This window comes from Perognathus longimembris, chromosome 6, assembly GCF_023159225.1.
Source record: "Perognathus longimembris pacificus isolate PPM17 chromosome 6, ASM2315922v1, whole genome shotgun sequence".
Taxonomy (NCBI): domain Eukaryota; kingdom Metazoa; phylum Chordata; class Mammalia; order Rodentia; family Heteromyidae; genus Perognathus; species Perognathus longimembris.
Window position 1 is genome coordinate 559,564 of NC_063166.1, and position 16,533 is coordinate 576,096.

Consider the following 16,533-nt stretch of genomic DNA (forward strand, 5'->3'; position numbering starts at 1 on the left):
CTAGGCACTAGGCTTAGGGCTGGGAATAAGTAAAGGAGAGTGGAAGGCTGAGGAACTGTTCTGTACTATATGAATAGCTTAGATTAATCTATACAATGAGGAAATAAGGGAAGTTTAGGTGGCTGAACGAAGCAATGAACTCAGAGGATATGGTGGATAAGATTCATTGATGGGGCAGTGATTATAAGAATGAAACAAAAATAACTAGAGAATTTTCAGAATGTAAAAACATTAAAGTGTAGCCACAGTATCCATGTATATGTCATTTCAAAATTAAAATTTTATCAGGACAGAGCTATAGGATAAACCTGTACAGTCTCAGTGTAAGTACTTAGCTTTCCATGCACATAGCATTTCTGAACAGGTTACTTTCTGATCCACATGTGAAAACTCCCTGAAGAGAGCCTATGCTTGTTAAGAATGTAACATTCAGTTCTCTCTTTTGCTTTGAAACTAAATGCCTCATGCTATGTTGTGTTGTGTAAGGAACTTTATTGTATTTAGTTCAGTAACACCTCTGGTGATAATTATAGTGCAGAATCAGGTGAGGATTGGCTTATGCTTCTAACTCATTCTCTCCCTGTAAAGACATCATTTCATTTTCAGAACTTATGCTTACTTATCTTTTATATGAAGAGAATTACAGTGATTGACCTCTATACAGTTTTTGTGGAAATGAAATAGAATTTTCCAAGCATTATAAGCACTATATAAAAAAGATTTTAAAACCTACTATATTGTTATAGGAGATACACATATCTAGGGATGACTTCCTAGATAACATTTTTATATTAGACCAAGCAGTATTTCGTTGCTTCTTACATACTGGACATAGACTGTAGGCTGGGCTAACATAACTTTATTACAAATGGCATTAATGTATCTCATTCTTCTCCTGTCTTAGACCTCATAATATTTGTGATCCTTTCATTTACATCTTCTCTATGGAACATGCATGCATGAGACAGCCCCCAAGAATTCCCTTGGCTAATACTGTGCCTTCATCGCTCAACATCAAATGTGGTGTGACATTTGGTTGCCTGGCTAAGGGCATGGCAGTTGGCCTGACAGAAAAATAAAGTGATGGTGGAGGTCTCATTCAAGCATCAATACCCCCTAATGAACAGACCCTGGTAAACTCCAGTATCCCCAAATAAAGATGCATGGCATTTCCAAATAAAAATGCATCCTCTATACACATCCTGATGGAGAATACCAACTTTACTTTGGCCACGTGAGGATCAGCCCTCACTAAAATACTGACATGGCCATTTTCTTGCCATTCTGGCATCAGGCCAGATGTTAGCTCCATAAGAGGTTTTTCTCAAACCACAGTCATAAATAAGTACCTTTCTCAACTATCTTCTGCCATACAATCTTGCTAAAAATTTTTCCTGGACCTTTTGCCACATTGTGATTCAGTATAAATGCCTCAGTGTACAGCATGCTGGCTTTGTGCTCTTCAACTTCCCAGCTTGCAGAACCCTGAATCAAATAAACTTCCATTGTTTTAATTTAAAAAATTGTTCCTAGCACTACTGAGTACTAACATTTCAGTCAGTTAATTGTCCATCAATCTCTAACCTTCTTCACTTACTTCTTTCATGGGTATAACAAGTGTTAAATGCATTAAGTGTATTCCTAGATGCTGAGTAGACAGGTGGATAGGTAATTTATATCTATGTAAAAGTGGTTTTGTGTGTGTGTGTGTGTGTGTGTGTGTGTGTGTTTGTGTCTTCTAGTCCTTCCACATAAAGACTTTGTCAATTTGAAACAGAAAAGACTTGGATTATCCAAGTTATTTTTGTAATTTTTTTATGATTTGAATATGTCTGATATTATTCCAAGTCTAAGAGATTGGAAACCCCTGCAGGAAATATACCAATAGTTTGACTAAGGAAGAAAATGAAACCTTTTGCTTCTTTTGGGTAAAAGCAACTTGATATTGTTGTTTTCTGCTTTTCAAAGACTATGATCTTAGCTCTGAAGTTGGAAAACAACACTGATTACCTTGAGTTGCTGAATCACATAGGGGAGCAGGTAGAAGTGAGGAAACAGAAAAGGAATTCAAGTGTTTTCAGGAGGTGGAGAAATCTAGATGTTTATTGTTGGAATTGTTATATAAAGTTTTGAAACAGGACAAATATTTTCTGTTTTGGGATCTAATACCAATGGCATTTTGGTGAGTTGGCTAGAGGACTTGCTTTCTTGTATTCCCAAGTCTGAGGAAAAGGTACATCATTCACTATAGAGGAGGGAATGGAGCCTAAGAAAGACTGTAGAGTTGGCTAAATAGCCCAGCACCATGGTATAATGAAGCACACCTGACCAGAACTTGAGATTTGCTCACAGTGACACCAGTACTCCATGTTAGGGAAGAAAAGAGCAGAATCCAAATATCCAATTAAACATCTGTAATTAAGTTCAAAATGACATAAACCAGACATAAACAGACAAAATAACATTTTACATATTTATATTTGGTGTTTATTTTTCGCTATTTGAGCTTCTACTTTGTTTAGGAATGAGCATAATTAATAATTACCATAGAATAATAAGTTAGTCTTATAAATATGCTGATATTACATACTGCATTTTAATGAACACTATTGAATCCTGAGTTATGTAAAAATTTCTATTACACATTATACCTTTCCTTATTTTTTGTAGTTATTGTAATATGGAGGTCAGATCTGGCCAGTGCAATCATTGGCTGTTGAGGGGTGACAGATTGACTCCATCTCAGATTAGTTAAAGAGAGGAGAAACTGACCCCATCTTCACTAAGACTTCCCCTGCCCTATCCAAGGAAGTTCCTCTTCACTGTGATAAGATTATGTAAACTGCTTGACCACCTGAGTTGTGGAACGTTCAAGGTTAAACCTGTACTCTCTCATGTGTAGGCGTATCTGCCCTGCATCATGTGAGCCCCGCCAAGCCAAATCCGTGTGCCAATTCTAACTAGAATGATAAGTTGGTTCGAACAGATACTATGAGACAGATTGTAACCTCATTGGCCACGTGCGTGTGACCTGGCACGCTGTGGAAGGGTTGTAACCTCATGGGCCACCTGAGTGTGGTAGGTTTGACCATGTGGTATTTGCCTTTATAACTCGACCCGAGCACAGCCTGGGGCATAGTCCCAGCTCCTGAGTCTGGGCTGCTTTTTACCATCACGGTTTCAGCTCCCGAGTCTGGGCCATAACCCTGGCCAGTCAGTTTGCTTTTTACTTCCCCAATAAATCCATCTTTTTACTTGAGACTGTCTCTGAGTGGTGGACTCTTGGAGGGATGGGGGAATCCCCCACCCCATTACAATGATACTTCCTTTATCAAATAATATGGAAAAAATAAGAGAGGAGAGGTTAATCATCATAATTAATATATACTATATAATTAATATATACTATACTATATATATATATATATATACTATTTATGGGTATATCCAGATCTAGAATGTCAGAATACAAAGTATTTAATTAGCTTACAGGAAATCATGAATGTCTATAACTTTTCTTGTTGCTTCTAATGTGAATTATGAAGAGTTTAAGTTCTCATGTAAGTAAATGCATGACATGATGGGATTGTTTAAAAGTTTGTTCATGTCAACAGATACTTGTCTCCACATGACCCAAACAAATAATGTAGAATTGGCAAATGAATTGTTGGAGTATAGTGTTGATAATGGTACCATTTTTGATGCATCAATCATCACATCACTGTAACACTGTACTTACATTAAGAAAATGGACACATACAGCATTTCTATTTAATTAATGACAGCTATGATGTTTAGAGTCCTGCTGTGTCTCAGATGGACTTGGTCCACTTTCCTGACTGTGTTTGTTCTGCAATTTAGAATTTGTTTTAGCAACTCTTTGCTGGCATATCAGTTACTGTCTTAGTATGATTTGTAGGATTTTTAGAATTTTAAGACATCTTATTTGACTTCTTTCAGACACATCTCTCATCTGGGACTTCATCTTTGTTTAGGTCAAAATAAACTTTCTATTCATGGATTCAAATTTATTCAATCTCTCTAGTCTTCTCTACTACCCAGGGCTCACTGTAGGGTTACAAAACACCATCTGATGTTAGCACATCCTCCCAAGGTGAGTTACATTTCCCCTTTTATGTCCTTTCCTTTTCATTTCTAATCCTATTTAAGGAATTTGAGAAGCTTTAGAAAGGTAACATATAAGCAAGGGTGGATGCAGTCAGAAGGAAGTTCTTGAAAAGTGGAAAAAGGACCTCCTACAAATAAAGGGTGTGTTACAACTCTCCTTTTAAGCCTGTGAATGGAATAGAGACACTTAGGATCGGGTTTTTGTCAGCTAGCACTAGTCCTTTAATCCTAGACTCTTTTATCCACAGGCATTTGTATTGTTAGTGTCTTGAATTTGCTAGAAACTGCATACCTTTATAATACAAAGGCCCTCCCACAGAACTTAGATATCCTAACCAAAATACAGCAAACATAGACCATCCCTGTGAAAATAATATTATCAACCTACAATCTATAAGAAAAAATAATCTTGCTTCCCCAAATCTCATTGTTTGAATACTTTGACATCACAACTAGCACACTTTTCTATGTAAAAGCTCCCTGGGGGTTGGGGGTACAGCCCTGGGATTTGGACATAACCCTGCAATGTACAACTTCCTGGAGTGAGAAATAGCCCTCTGGCAGAGGTGTAGCCCTGATGTTGAGATGCAGTGGGTCTGGGGACTTACTGGAGAGCTAAAGATCAGGGTCACATGGTCCATGTTTACAAATGTTTTCTGAGAAAAATCCAGAGTGTCCATAATTACTACCTCATAGCTAACTGATCAAGATTAAATGTCATATTCCTTTCTACTAAGGTTTCTGAAGAAGTCTCCTTATTTATCTTACTATTATCTGTCATCTCTACCACTTCTTTAAGTCAGTGGTAATCAAAATTAGCTTTCTGTCACTCAGTATTTATAGACCACTAATTTGGGACTGGGAATGTGGCTTAGTGGTAGAATGCTTGCCTAGCATACACAACGCCCTAGGTTTGATGCCTCAGTTCCACATAAACAGAAAAAGCAGAGAGGCTTGGGGACAGAGCCCAGGCCCCGAGTTTAAGCTCCAGGATTGGCCAAAAAAAACCAGCCCACTAATTTGACTTAATCATACACTTTCAAAGTATATGTTTCTACTTTTTATTTGCAGCAATGTACTCTTTCTTTTCAGATCCTGCCAGAGACTCTAAACTCAGTCACTCAGCTTCCTGGTTCTGGTCAAAACTTAGTTTTAAGATCTAAATCTTATTGAAAATTGCTTGTAAGACATACTTGCCTTTATGCCTTAAATGAATTCATGAATTACATTTTCTAGGTAATTTCTTATGGAAGAAGACACTCAGGGTATTTGGAAGAAGACACACACACACACACACACACACACACACACACACACACACACACAGAGCTCAGCTCTACAAAGGTCCTGAAGATGCTGTATGAATTTCCTGCCCCAGGATTTCTCTCTGGTCTTCTCTTTTATGACTTTCTCCCTCTGCTCCATTCCCTCTAACAGTCTCACTTCACCTTGAGCAATAACAGCCCTCCTCCCTCCTTCACCCTCAAACAAGTATTTCCTCTTCTTGAGGAAGCTTCTTCACCTGTCACTTTCTCTTCAACATTTCCAAATCTTTGTTGTTAGGTTGTCTTTTTTCTTTTTTTTCTAGTGTGCCCTTCCATGGTTAAACCTATGCAAAAGTTCCTCCAAGCACTCCTAGTTCCTTCTCAAATTCTCATTTAGAGCACTTAACACTTTCTAAATCACCTCAAAACATGCTGAATTGTTAGTTTTGTTGTTGTTTTTTTGTCTGTCTTGCCCCAGTAGAAAGGCAGTGACCTCTGTGTATTTTAGTCATTGACTATCAGTAGTAATAAGAAAAATGCCTGCCCACAGCAAGCTCTCAGTAATAAATGCCAGATGAATCAGTGAACAAATGCTTGTTAAGAGGATCATTGCATGAAAGTTTATTTTAGGATGTTGCTGTAGCAGTAAGCAGTGCTCACCCTCTTAGGAACTTAGGGGAAGTTCCTTCCTCTATCCATGAATGTGTCTACTTCCCAGTTGTGTACTGACCTGAGTACAGGCCAGGGAACAGGAAGGAGAAAGTGTGATGATAGTTTATCACCATTGCAGCAGTATACAAATTGGAGTTTTTGAGAATCTACATAGATGCTCCTTACTTTTCAAGGATTTCAAGTACCTATTCTCTGCATTTGGCAGAAGAAACATTTTGAAGTGTGTTTACTTCATCTTTTCCTAGTCCACCTCTCAAAGATTTCTTCTTTCCTAAGACTTTTGGCTTAAAATTTCTTTTCAATCTATGTTTTTCTCAAAAAGAGGTTAGTAAAGCAGGAGGTCATTTGGTCATTTTATACAAAAAATTTCTTAAATGCTCAGAATAATTTATCTGTTACAGAATTTTTATGGAGACATATTGCTTCTAGTTGAAATGTAAATGTGACCTTTGGTGCTTATTTATTAAACACATCTACTTAATGTATTACCTTTATTGATCAGAAATTTAGTGTTTCTTTTGCTTCTGAATTACTCTACTTAATTCCAGTATTGAGAATATATCTAACTGCTAGTAATATAACTACTGGCAATTGGTTTCTCAAGGGTAAACATTCTACATTCCTATTGGGTGAAATTTTCCAAAGTTGCTTCACAAGTCTAAATTAGAAAAGCATTTTAGTATTCATTTTTGCAGTTGTCCCCAAAACCAGTGTGAGGGGTTTAATGCTTACATTCTCTTTACTATCATGTTTAAACAGTTAAACCTTAACACTTTTGTGACAAAGAACAAAACAATTTCTTGACTTTTATAGTGAATCTAATGCATTAACTTTTACCTAATGTTAACTGTTTTCCTCTTTTTCCTCGTACTTGGTATTCTACATTCTATTGCATTTAATATTTTCTCTCTTAGTTCTATTATATAATTAAGAACAGTAGAAGCATAAGAAAGTAGATTGTATAATCTCATGAATACCTTAATTGACTTTCCTATTAACTTTTCCAATTTTCCCTGCAGAAATTGTTTCTATCGATATTTTAATTTCATGTGAGGCAAATGACAGGAAGTAAAAGGATTTCAGCAGATGGTTGCCATGTACCACACACTACATTTCAGGATTGGTCTACAAAACCCTGCAGCTTGGCAATGTTCAGGGGATCATTTTACTGCCTGTTAATGCCAAAAGAAATCTGCCTGAAATGTGTGTTTTTCTGTTTAATTTATTCTTTGACTTTATTAACAGCCACAAGACTTAATTTACTTGTGTCTGATGTATCTATAAAATTTAAATTCAAGATGTTTTCACAAGTCAACTTCTCCTATTTGCATTCACTGAAATTTTATGACAACAAAGATTAAATCCTTAAGGAACTATTGGTAGATTAAATCTTTAAGGAACTATTGATAGCTTTAAATGTGGTTTTCAGTATTCTTTTGAATATTCAGCCTGTAGATATAAATTGTGAGATATGTGGTAACTGAGATTATGCTCTTCTATTTTTAACCTAGGTTAATACTTCTTATTCTTTTTTATTTTTCATTTTTTTACTGTTACTATAGAGGTAATATACAGAGGGGTTACAGTTCCATAATCAGGTGCATTTCTGTTTGGGCAATGTTACCCCTTCCTTCACTCTCCCAATTATTCTCTCCCATCCCTATCCACGAGTTGTGTAGCTCATTTTCAGAATAGTGTATAGTGAGTGCCACTGCTGCATTTACATTACATTCTTAATGGTTATCATCTTACTATCTGTGAAGTACAAAGCAGGGTTTTCTGATAACTGAGAAGGTAGAAGATTGAAGATGTGAAATTAAAAAAAGTATGGTCTCTTTTTAGGAGAGACTAGGAAAATCCCCAAACATGTGAAGGACCTAATGTTGGGGCAATGTCAGTTGCAATTCTGGTGACCCATCGGTTTTAGGGTGCATTGTTCTTGTTCCTTTAGCTGTCCATGGCAAAATAGCCAGGGGTGCTGATAGGCAGAGATTTAGATAAGTCCAGAGTTGGGCCTATATCAAGTTGATTGTATATAAAAACACAAAGAGGATTAAAGGCATTGCCCAGATCATAATTTTAATTATAGGTTAGAGGACCAAAGCTCAGTAGGGCAGAGAATGAAAGTAGACAATAAGAGGGGTCAATGAAAAGCTGATGTTGGTGGAACAGGATACACAGCAAGTGTTGTGGAAGTAAAAGTAGTTAAGAGAGGGTTGGAATAATGTTATACATAAAGATCATGATGTTTATATTGAAATTTTAGGAGGAAGAGCAATAAAAGGATATGCAAAGTTAAAGTATGAATGGATCACTAGAGCAGAAGAGGTATCAATACATAGGCTAGCAAGAGCTAGGGAAATGGTTCTGGTCATGAAAGTCCTGTTCAAATGAAGCACATTCTTTTTTTTTTTTTTTTTATTTTTGCCAGTCCTGGGGCTTGGACTCAGGGCCTGAGCACTGTCCCTGGCTTCTTTTTTGCTCAAGGCTAGCACTCTGCCTCTTGAGCCACAGCGCCACTTCTGGCCATTTTCTATATACGTGGTGCTGGAGAATTGAACCCAGGGCCTCATGTACATGAGGCAAGCACTCTTGCCACTAGGCCATATCCCCAGCCCCAACAAATGAAGCACATTCTGAAGTCACAAATACCTTGAGGTAGGCAGCTTGCAGATGGCCTAAGTGGGTGTAAGTGGCCTTGGGCATTTCTCCTCCCAAACAGGAAAGTAGTACTTTGGAACATGGTTGACTTGGAGAAAAGTGGTTCCTCCTCATGACAGTGACAGATGAAGGGTATACAGAAAGAGTCTACACTAAGTGGATCACAAAGAATCCAGTCTTCAGTTAAGAAAATAACAGTTGTGTCCACCAAGGAATTCAGAATACAGGGATAGTTGTGGAATTCTAACATCTGGTCCCTGGCTGCTCCTGTTAGTGGCTGTCCTGTCTGGCAGCCTGAAGTAGTAACTTACAGAGGAGTTGGAAGTGTTGGTGGTAGCCAAATAGTAACTGCATAACTAGGACCCATAAACTTAAGAAGAAAAGTATGGACATGCTACTTTGATTCCAGTTTTGTCAGTGAATCATAATTTTTTGTTTGTTTGTTTACTTCCTTATGGTGCTAGGGATTGAATCCTGTGCCTAGCACATGCTGAGTAAGCACTGTCATTGAGCTATAGTATCAGCCATCATGTGATGTTTATCAGTTTACATGTAATCATATCATTGAAATGTGAGTTGACATTACATAGCAAATATCAGTAGCAGAATCAGAATTGCACATACTGGAAAATATGTATACTAGCATTCTGTGCCTTAAACATGAGATTTACATGACAGTCTACCTTGTTCCTTTGCTTACTACAGGCAAGGTTAACAGTTCTGAACCTCAGCTTTATCATCTGCAATTAGATATAAAGTTAACTCTAATTTGGAACTCATGAGATCTTGGGGAGTGTCAAGCTCGTGATTGGTGCTTAAAAGTGTTTAATAAATGCTCATAATTGTTTAAGAACATTATTAGGGCTTCTCTCTCTACATGCACACATTATATGCAGGCATAATTACCTAGAGATACATAGGCACTCACATATACGCCCCTGTCCCCATGGCTGAAGCAAACACAGGACATCGGTAGGTGCTTCTGTAAACAATAATGCTGAAATATGTTTCTCAGTGCTGGCCTGATGGCGCTCGGGTAGACCTGCAGAGGCTCCCTCTTCCAGGCCATGATTCTGTACAGCACTATCCTGATGTTCACTTATGGTGTTTCTATCACTATTTGTTTCCTTCAGGGACCAGAAATTCACTGCAGGTCTTTCTTAAGCTGCTCACAAGGAGTTTTCCCTCAGTTGCTAAGTTAATCGTGATGTTTTGCTTATATTCAGAAAGATGAACTATAGGACAGAGCAGAAATAGTAAGGAGTTTATATTTACCTCTGGGCTGTCTATGCCTCAGGCTTCCATAGGGGAAAAACTTGAGTGCCTGTTGTGTGCTCCTTCATCTGTACACTTATACACATATATGGTGCATGCTGAGTCCATCCGTCCACTGGACAATGCCTGCATCAGGTAATTGTGATGAGGTATGAGTGAGGTTTTTGTTGGTATAAACATTACTAGAGTGCTTCCAAGCAAATGGCATATTTAAGCTTACATGTACATATAAACACAAAACAACTATGCAAAAGTAGTGGAAGGGGACTTTTGATTCTTATCTGAATTGACATTCAGCCTCACTTCAAAGAAAATCAAATTGCAGGAGATACCACTCACAATCCTCAGGGGACATCTTGTCTTACACATCCTATGACAAAGAATTATTCTCCCAAGAGGACAATAAACTAAGATTCAGCATAGTTGAAATAAATACATCAAAGTAAAAGAATGACATAGAAAATATATATTTTGTAGCACTCAAATGTGAAGTATTCTAACCCAGAGTCATCTCAACAGCACTGATTTGCTAGAGAAACAGAAGGTAGTTTCTTCTATATGAGAAAAAGATGTCTGCGATTAAGAGTATTGGAACATCTGGAATGCTAACTTTTAGTGAGCATTTCAACACTCTGGCATCTTAATTCAGGAAATTCATTTCCTAGCATCTGTTTCTGAAGGAAGCTGGTGGCTGGCACCAATGGTGATCATTATATGATCATTACACCAAAGCAACGTACCGGGTTTTCAGCAGCATTACTTTTTCTAAATAGCAAGCCATTGAAGTCCTGGAGTTGTTCTGAAACCAAGGAGAGAGAATCATTATGCAACAATATAGCATTTTCACAAAGAGAGTCTTACAGCAGTATATCAGCTGTCACCTAAGAAGCTTGTCAAAAATGGCTGTTTCTCAGGATAGAGAAAATGTTTCTGGCATACAGGAACTCTAAACCTTGCAACCACCCACCTTCCTGTTGATCCTTTTATTGAGCTTTTTTTGAAAAATGAACATCCAGATTTCAGATATAATAGAATATCATGTTTTAGTTTGAATGTTGTACTGATTTTCTGCTGGCTGAAGAAAAATACTAGTTAACTAACTGTAGTTAATATTTCTGATTTCTATTACAATTTTAAAATGTGTAAAGAGAATAGTAGATAAAACAGTGAAGGGTTGCACATGAGAATTCTACATACATGTCTTTTAAGTTTTTATATAGACAATTTTATATACACACAAATTTACTTTTCTTTCCAAATAAACATACAAATAAAGGGAAATTTGATAGCAAAATTTATAAGCAGATTTGGATAATATTCCCACCATAACCCAGCATAACCAACATACAGTTTGAGAGGTCAAAGGAATTTTTGAACAAAAAATTTTAAGTTATGTTACACCCAAAAGTGATGACTTGTGTTGACTGTGATGGATTGTGTGGCCAGCTTATCTGTGAGGTCACTGTGTCAAATTGTGTTGTGTGTCCAGTGTATCTGTGTGGTCACCGTGTCAGGTTGTGTTGTGTGTCCAGTGTACCTGTGTGGTCACTGTGTCAGGTTGTGTTGTTTGTCTAGCCTGTCTGTGAGGTTACCATAACAGGTTGTGTGTCCAGCATATCTGTGAGGTCACCATTTCAGGTTGTGTGTCTCTGCAGTCATCATATTGGGTTGTGAGCTTAGTGTATCTGTGAGGTGACTATGTCAGGTTGTATGTACAGCATATCTGTAAGGTCACCATGTCAGGTTGTGAGCTTAGCGTATCTGTGTGGTCAACATGTCAGGTTGTGTTGTGTGTCCAGCGTATCTGTGAGGTCACTGTGTCAGGTTGTATGGTCCAGCACATATATAATATATTCTAGGCATCCTCATCTCTGGCTTATTTTAAAATTCCTCTTGAGATAATGCCTTTTAGTAGACGAAAGTTGTTCTGTTTGTTCACATTCACAGTATTGCAACCTGTTGTCAAAAATCACAGAAATATGAATCCTTAAAGATTTAACAACATAGAAGGGTGATAAACATTGCTTTCTCCTTCTCCTGATTTTAAAAGACAAGTCACCAGTCAAAATAGCAGCAGCCCACAGCACATCAGTTTCTTTTGATTGGAAACTTCTCTTCATTCCATAGTTTTCTTAACTCATCCATCTGTAGACACTGAGGTTTCAACTCCCTAGGATCCCTTTCTTTTCATTCTCTCAGTTTTACTGCCTCTGAATGAATATACAGTCATCTTATGACAGCACCTTTAGTACTTTATTAATATTTAAGTGTTGTACTTAAGTGATACTCACAAGACACTATGTTGGAAATGAACTTTACAACTTGAGGGGAGGGGAGTTGGGGGGAAGGGAAAGTGGGAGGAAAACAGGGAGGGAGTAACACTGCTCAACAAGAAATGTACTCATGAGGCTGGGGATATGGCCTAGTGGCAAGAGTGCTTGCCTTCATATACATGAAGCCCTGGGTTCGATTCCTCAGCACCACATATACAGAAAATGGCCAGACGTGGTGCTGTGGCTCAATTGGCAGAGTGCTCGTCTTGAGCAAAAAAAAAAAAAAAAAAGAAATGTCCGCATTACCTTACTTATGTAACTGTAGCCCCTCTGTATATCACCTTTACAATTAAGTGCAATTAAATTAAAAAATCACTATCAAGTTAAAAATTCTCTGGGAAGAGGTAAATGTGTCTCAAATGTCTATGTCTAGAATAAAATGTACAGTAGATGTACCAGGAGGTATGCAATAAATGTTTCATGACTCAGTGCTTGGGGTCTAGAAGATGCAGAAATAGTTCTTGTCAGCATGGTCATCAGACCTTGTCTTCTCAACCACACTTAAACTTAACTTACTTCCAGAGATCCTATTTCCAAATACTAACCCACTGGAGAATAAATCTGAAATGACTTGTGGGCAGAGAGCACAATTCAGCACATACCCTAGCCCCTTATAGATGTGCTAAGCAAGGAACTTGGAGCTTTGATTCAGTCATCTATACTTTTTGAATAAAAATTGCTTTCTACCAACAATCCCTGCTTATGATTGATTTACATCACATCTACCCTTTGCCTTCTGAAGCCATAAATGGGTGGTAACCTCCCAAACCCTCATTGTCCACCCAGGAGGCATAAACAGGAGTGCAGTCTGTTCACTGCATGCCAAGGGCTTCTCTGAGAGCAGAGGTGCATATGGAGCAGGTGTTGGGAGCACCTTGTCTTTGCTGATGGAATGAGAAGTGGTTGCTCAGCATGCCTACACATGTGTAGGCTGTTCCACCTTGATGACATGGCCTTTTATAGCATCACACTAACAAAATCATGTCTTGATTGATTCTTAGATGACCTTAATTTTGGAGTAGTTTCAGGTTATAGAAAAAGTAAGCTTTAGGTAGAGATTTTCCCTCCTAACCCATGGGTAGGTACACAGCTCTGCTCCAAGGCCTTGAGAACTATAGTGTATTGGTTATAGTCAGTGAGCACATATTGATTATTATTTATCACCTACATTTCATGATTTGCATTAGGATTCTCTCTTTATTTTGTAAATTTAACAAAATTATGACATGTATCCACTGTTGTCTAGATGTGCTTACTGATAGTATTAAATTCTTATATAGTTTTACTACCTAAAACTTCTCTGTATGCATATATACATACATATGCTCTTCAGTTTTATTTATATATATATATATATATATATATATATATATATATATATATACACATACACACATACAATTTAGTTCTTTGAATTCTCCCATGTCAGTATTCATTTCTGTAGTCTAGACTGTGAGAGCCTTCTATAGTATTTGGGTTTCTGTAGAACTGAGATTCTTCCACATTGTTCACTCACCCTCATTTCTGAGATCCTTCCATAGGCTGTCCCTGGTGAGGTACCATTTGCAATGCTCACTGTCTCAAGGAGGACCAAACTGTGTTCCTGTCCACACCTTTTCTCCATCCTTCCAAGATACAATGCTGACTTTCTCATTCCCTGTTATGGCCTCTTGATGGAAGTCTGACTGGATTGTTCATCTTTTTCATCTTTAAACTGAAAAGTTCCTACCATCTCCTTTATGACTCCTACATATATCCATGTAAAAGTACTTATTTTCCTTTTAGATGATTGCTAAGGTTTGCCTTTAAAGTTTTTCTTAAACTTGATTCTTAAAGATTTGTGTGTTTATTTTAAAGATCAGCGACCTACACAAGAGAAGGTCATACCAGACCGGAAAACTTTAAATTTTAAGATGTTCTTTGTGTATAAATAACCCTTGCTTCCTTTCTTAAGAATAGAGTTAGACAAGAGAGAAAGTCCCTGCATTGTCTTCTTTCTGCATCTCAGCAATGGCAGCACCCTTGTGTTGCCGGGCTAGCTTCACCTCCCCTGGGTCCGGGGATGTTAAGATTATTCTCTCTTAAGTGTGTTCCCCTTTTCACCCTCTCCCCTGGGTGCCTGACCTTTGGGCGCCCAGGGTGGAGTGAGGGGAACGCAGGTAAGCCTCAGTGCACGTGGCCAAACGAGACTCCTCAGGCCCTTCAAGAAAGACACTCACAAACGCATGGGAATCTCGGAGAAAACCTCTAGGGCTTCTGTTTATTCAAATGAGGAGCCCCCCAGATATACCCCCGAGGGCGAGCACAAGAGAGGGATTGCAGATTGGTCACAGAGGGCTGTCCATCAAGTGATGTCAGGGGACCTCCTTTGGGGGGCGGAGGCCCAGCCCCCCAAGGATTGGGTTTCTGGGGTGTCCTCCATTACACACGTGCTGCCCCAGGAGCAAGGCCTTCTCTTCCTGCCAAAGGCAGGAAGGGGAGGGGCAGGCCAAGGTCAGCAGTGGCCCCTTAAAGGCACAGCTGTCCCCAACATTGTGTCAGCTCCACAAACCAACCCTTCAACCCTTTAGGAGGTAATTTTAAGTCTACCTTTTCCATCATAGCATACCTAGTCTTTCATAGCTTCAGCAGTGTCTTCTAGTTTTACCTCTAAGTATGCTCAGTAGTGTTTACCAGTTTTACCTCTAATGATGCTCAGAGTTCTCTAATGGCTTTTCCTCACTGCTCCTATGTAATAGAAAGATGGCCATGGGTTTTGGTTTCTACTCTTATCCTACTTTAACTCATCTTCTTCGTTCATACTACGTATAATATTTTCTTAAAATAGAAAATTAGACATCTCAGTATCCCAATTAATACTCTTTAGTCTTGCGTTATTTAAAAAAATAAATCCAAGAAGAACTGCTGTGTCCTATTTACTCACTGCCTACTTTTCTGCTAATGATTTTCCCCCTTGCTCATTATTGTTATGAGTATATATGTGTAGACACATACACACACACACACACACACGCGCGCGCGTGCGCGCACACGCGCAGTTTGCGTCTTAAATGTTAACTTTTTTTTTTTTTTGGCCAGTACTGGGACTTGATGTCAAGGCCTCACTCTTGCTCAGTTTTCTTGCTTATGGCTGGCATTTGCCTCTATCACTAGTCTGACATTTTGCTCATGAACTGGAGATAGAGCCTTAAGAAATTTACTGACTGGCTTTGAACTGTGGGTCTCTGATGTTAGTTTCTTAAGTAGCTAGGATTATAACACTAGTACCCAGCCTAAATGCAAACATTAGATACCACATATTTGACAAAAAGGCTTGACCAAAGCAGCTTGGTAGAGAAATTGAATGGTTCAAGGGACTTGGTATTGGTAGTAATACTAATACAAAAACAAATGAAAATGTGATGTGAAAATTCCCAGAGCACATCATAGCATAACAGAGTTGTGCCTGGAAGACTGAAGAGTAAGTACCGTATTCCCTTCCTGGTTTCTATTACTTCTGCCCCAGTAGAACCTTCTGTACAAATGTTTATCTAGACTTCTCTTCCTCAGTTTACTAGTATTATTAGAACAAAAGCTCAAATCTGACATTTAGTGATGACTAAATATTTATCTAACACCCTGAATATATATCTTTAGTCAGTGGTTGATTTACCAGGACTCCTTTGTTGTTTCTTCACAAGGTTTTAACACTTAGACCTCCTATCTCAGTGAAAAATGTTTAATCAAGTCAAACAAAACAGACAGTAAGACATTCTAGTAATCCTGAAAAAAATCCCTACATCCATTCTGTCATCTTATTTTGTGTAGTGTGCCATGTGATTTAATAGTGGAGGAAAAATAGAAAACATTTCCAGAAACAAAAGTGATCATCAGTGAAAGTTTAAGACACAAAATCCACAACATTTTGACCTCATAGTATACACTTTTCTTTGATGAATGAGTTTTATAAAGCCTTTATATAAAATTTATACAGAGCCATGCACTGAGCAGATTCTTAATAAATCTTCATTGACTATTTTTTGACTATGTTGTTGATGAGCTATTCTGGTCCTGTGTTTGGGCTGGTCAAAGTTTACTGTGGGTTGATTCAGAGCTGTTATCTAATAGATTAAGCTGGTGGGGTAAAAAATACTCATACTTGCTATTATCCGAAATAGTATTTTACCCATTCTAGCTCAGTTGCACTATGATGTAGGCTC

The 16,533-nt window shown here is 38.1% G+C and overlaps 1 protein-coding gene across 5 annotated transcripts in view; it reads left to right on the top strand.

Moving 5' to 3' along the window:
* The window catches only part of Khdrbs2 (KH RNA binding domain containing, signal transduction associated 2), a 223,691-nt gene that overhangs the window by 116,119 nt on the left and 91,039 nt on the right, over nucleotides 1–16,533 (top strand). The window lies entirely within an intron of this gene.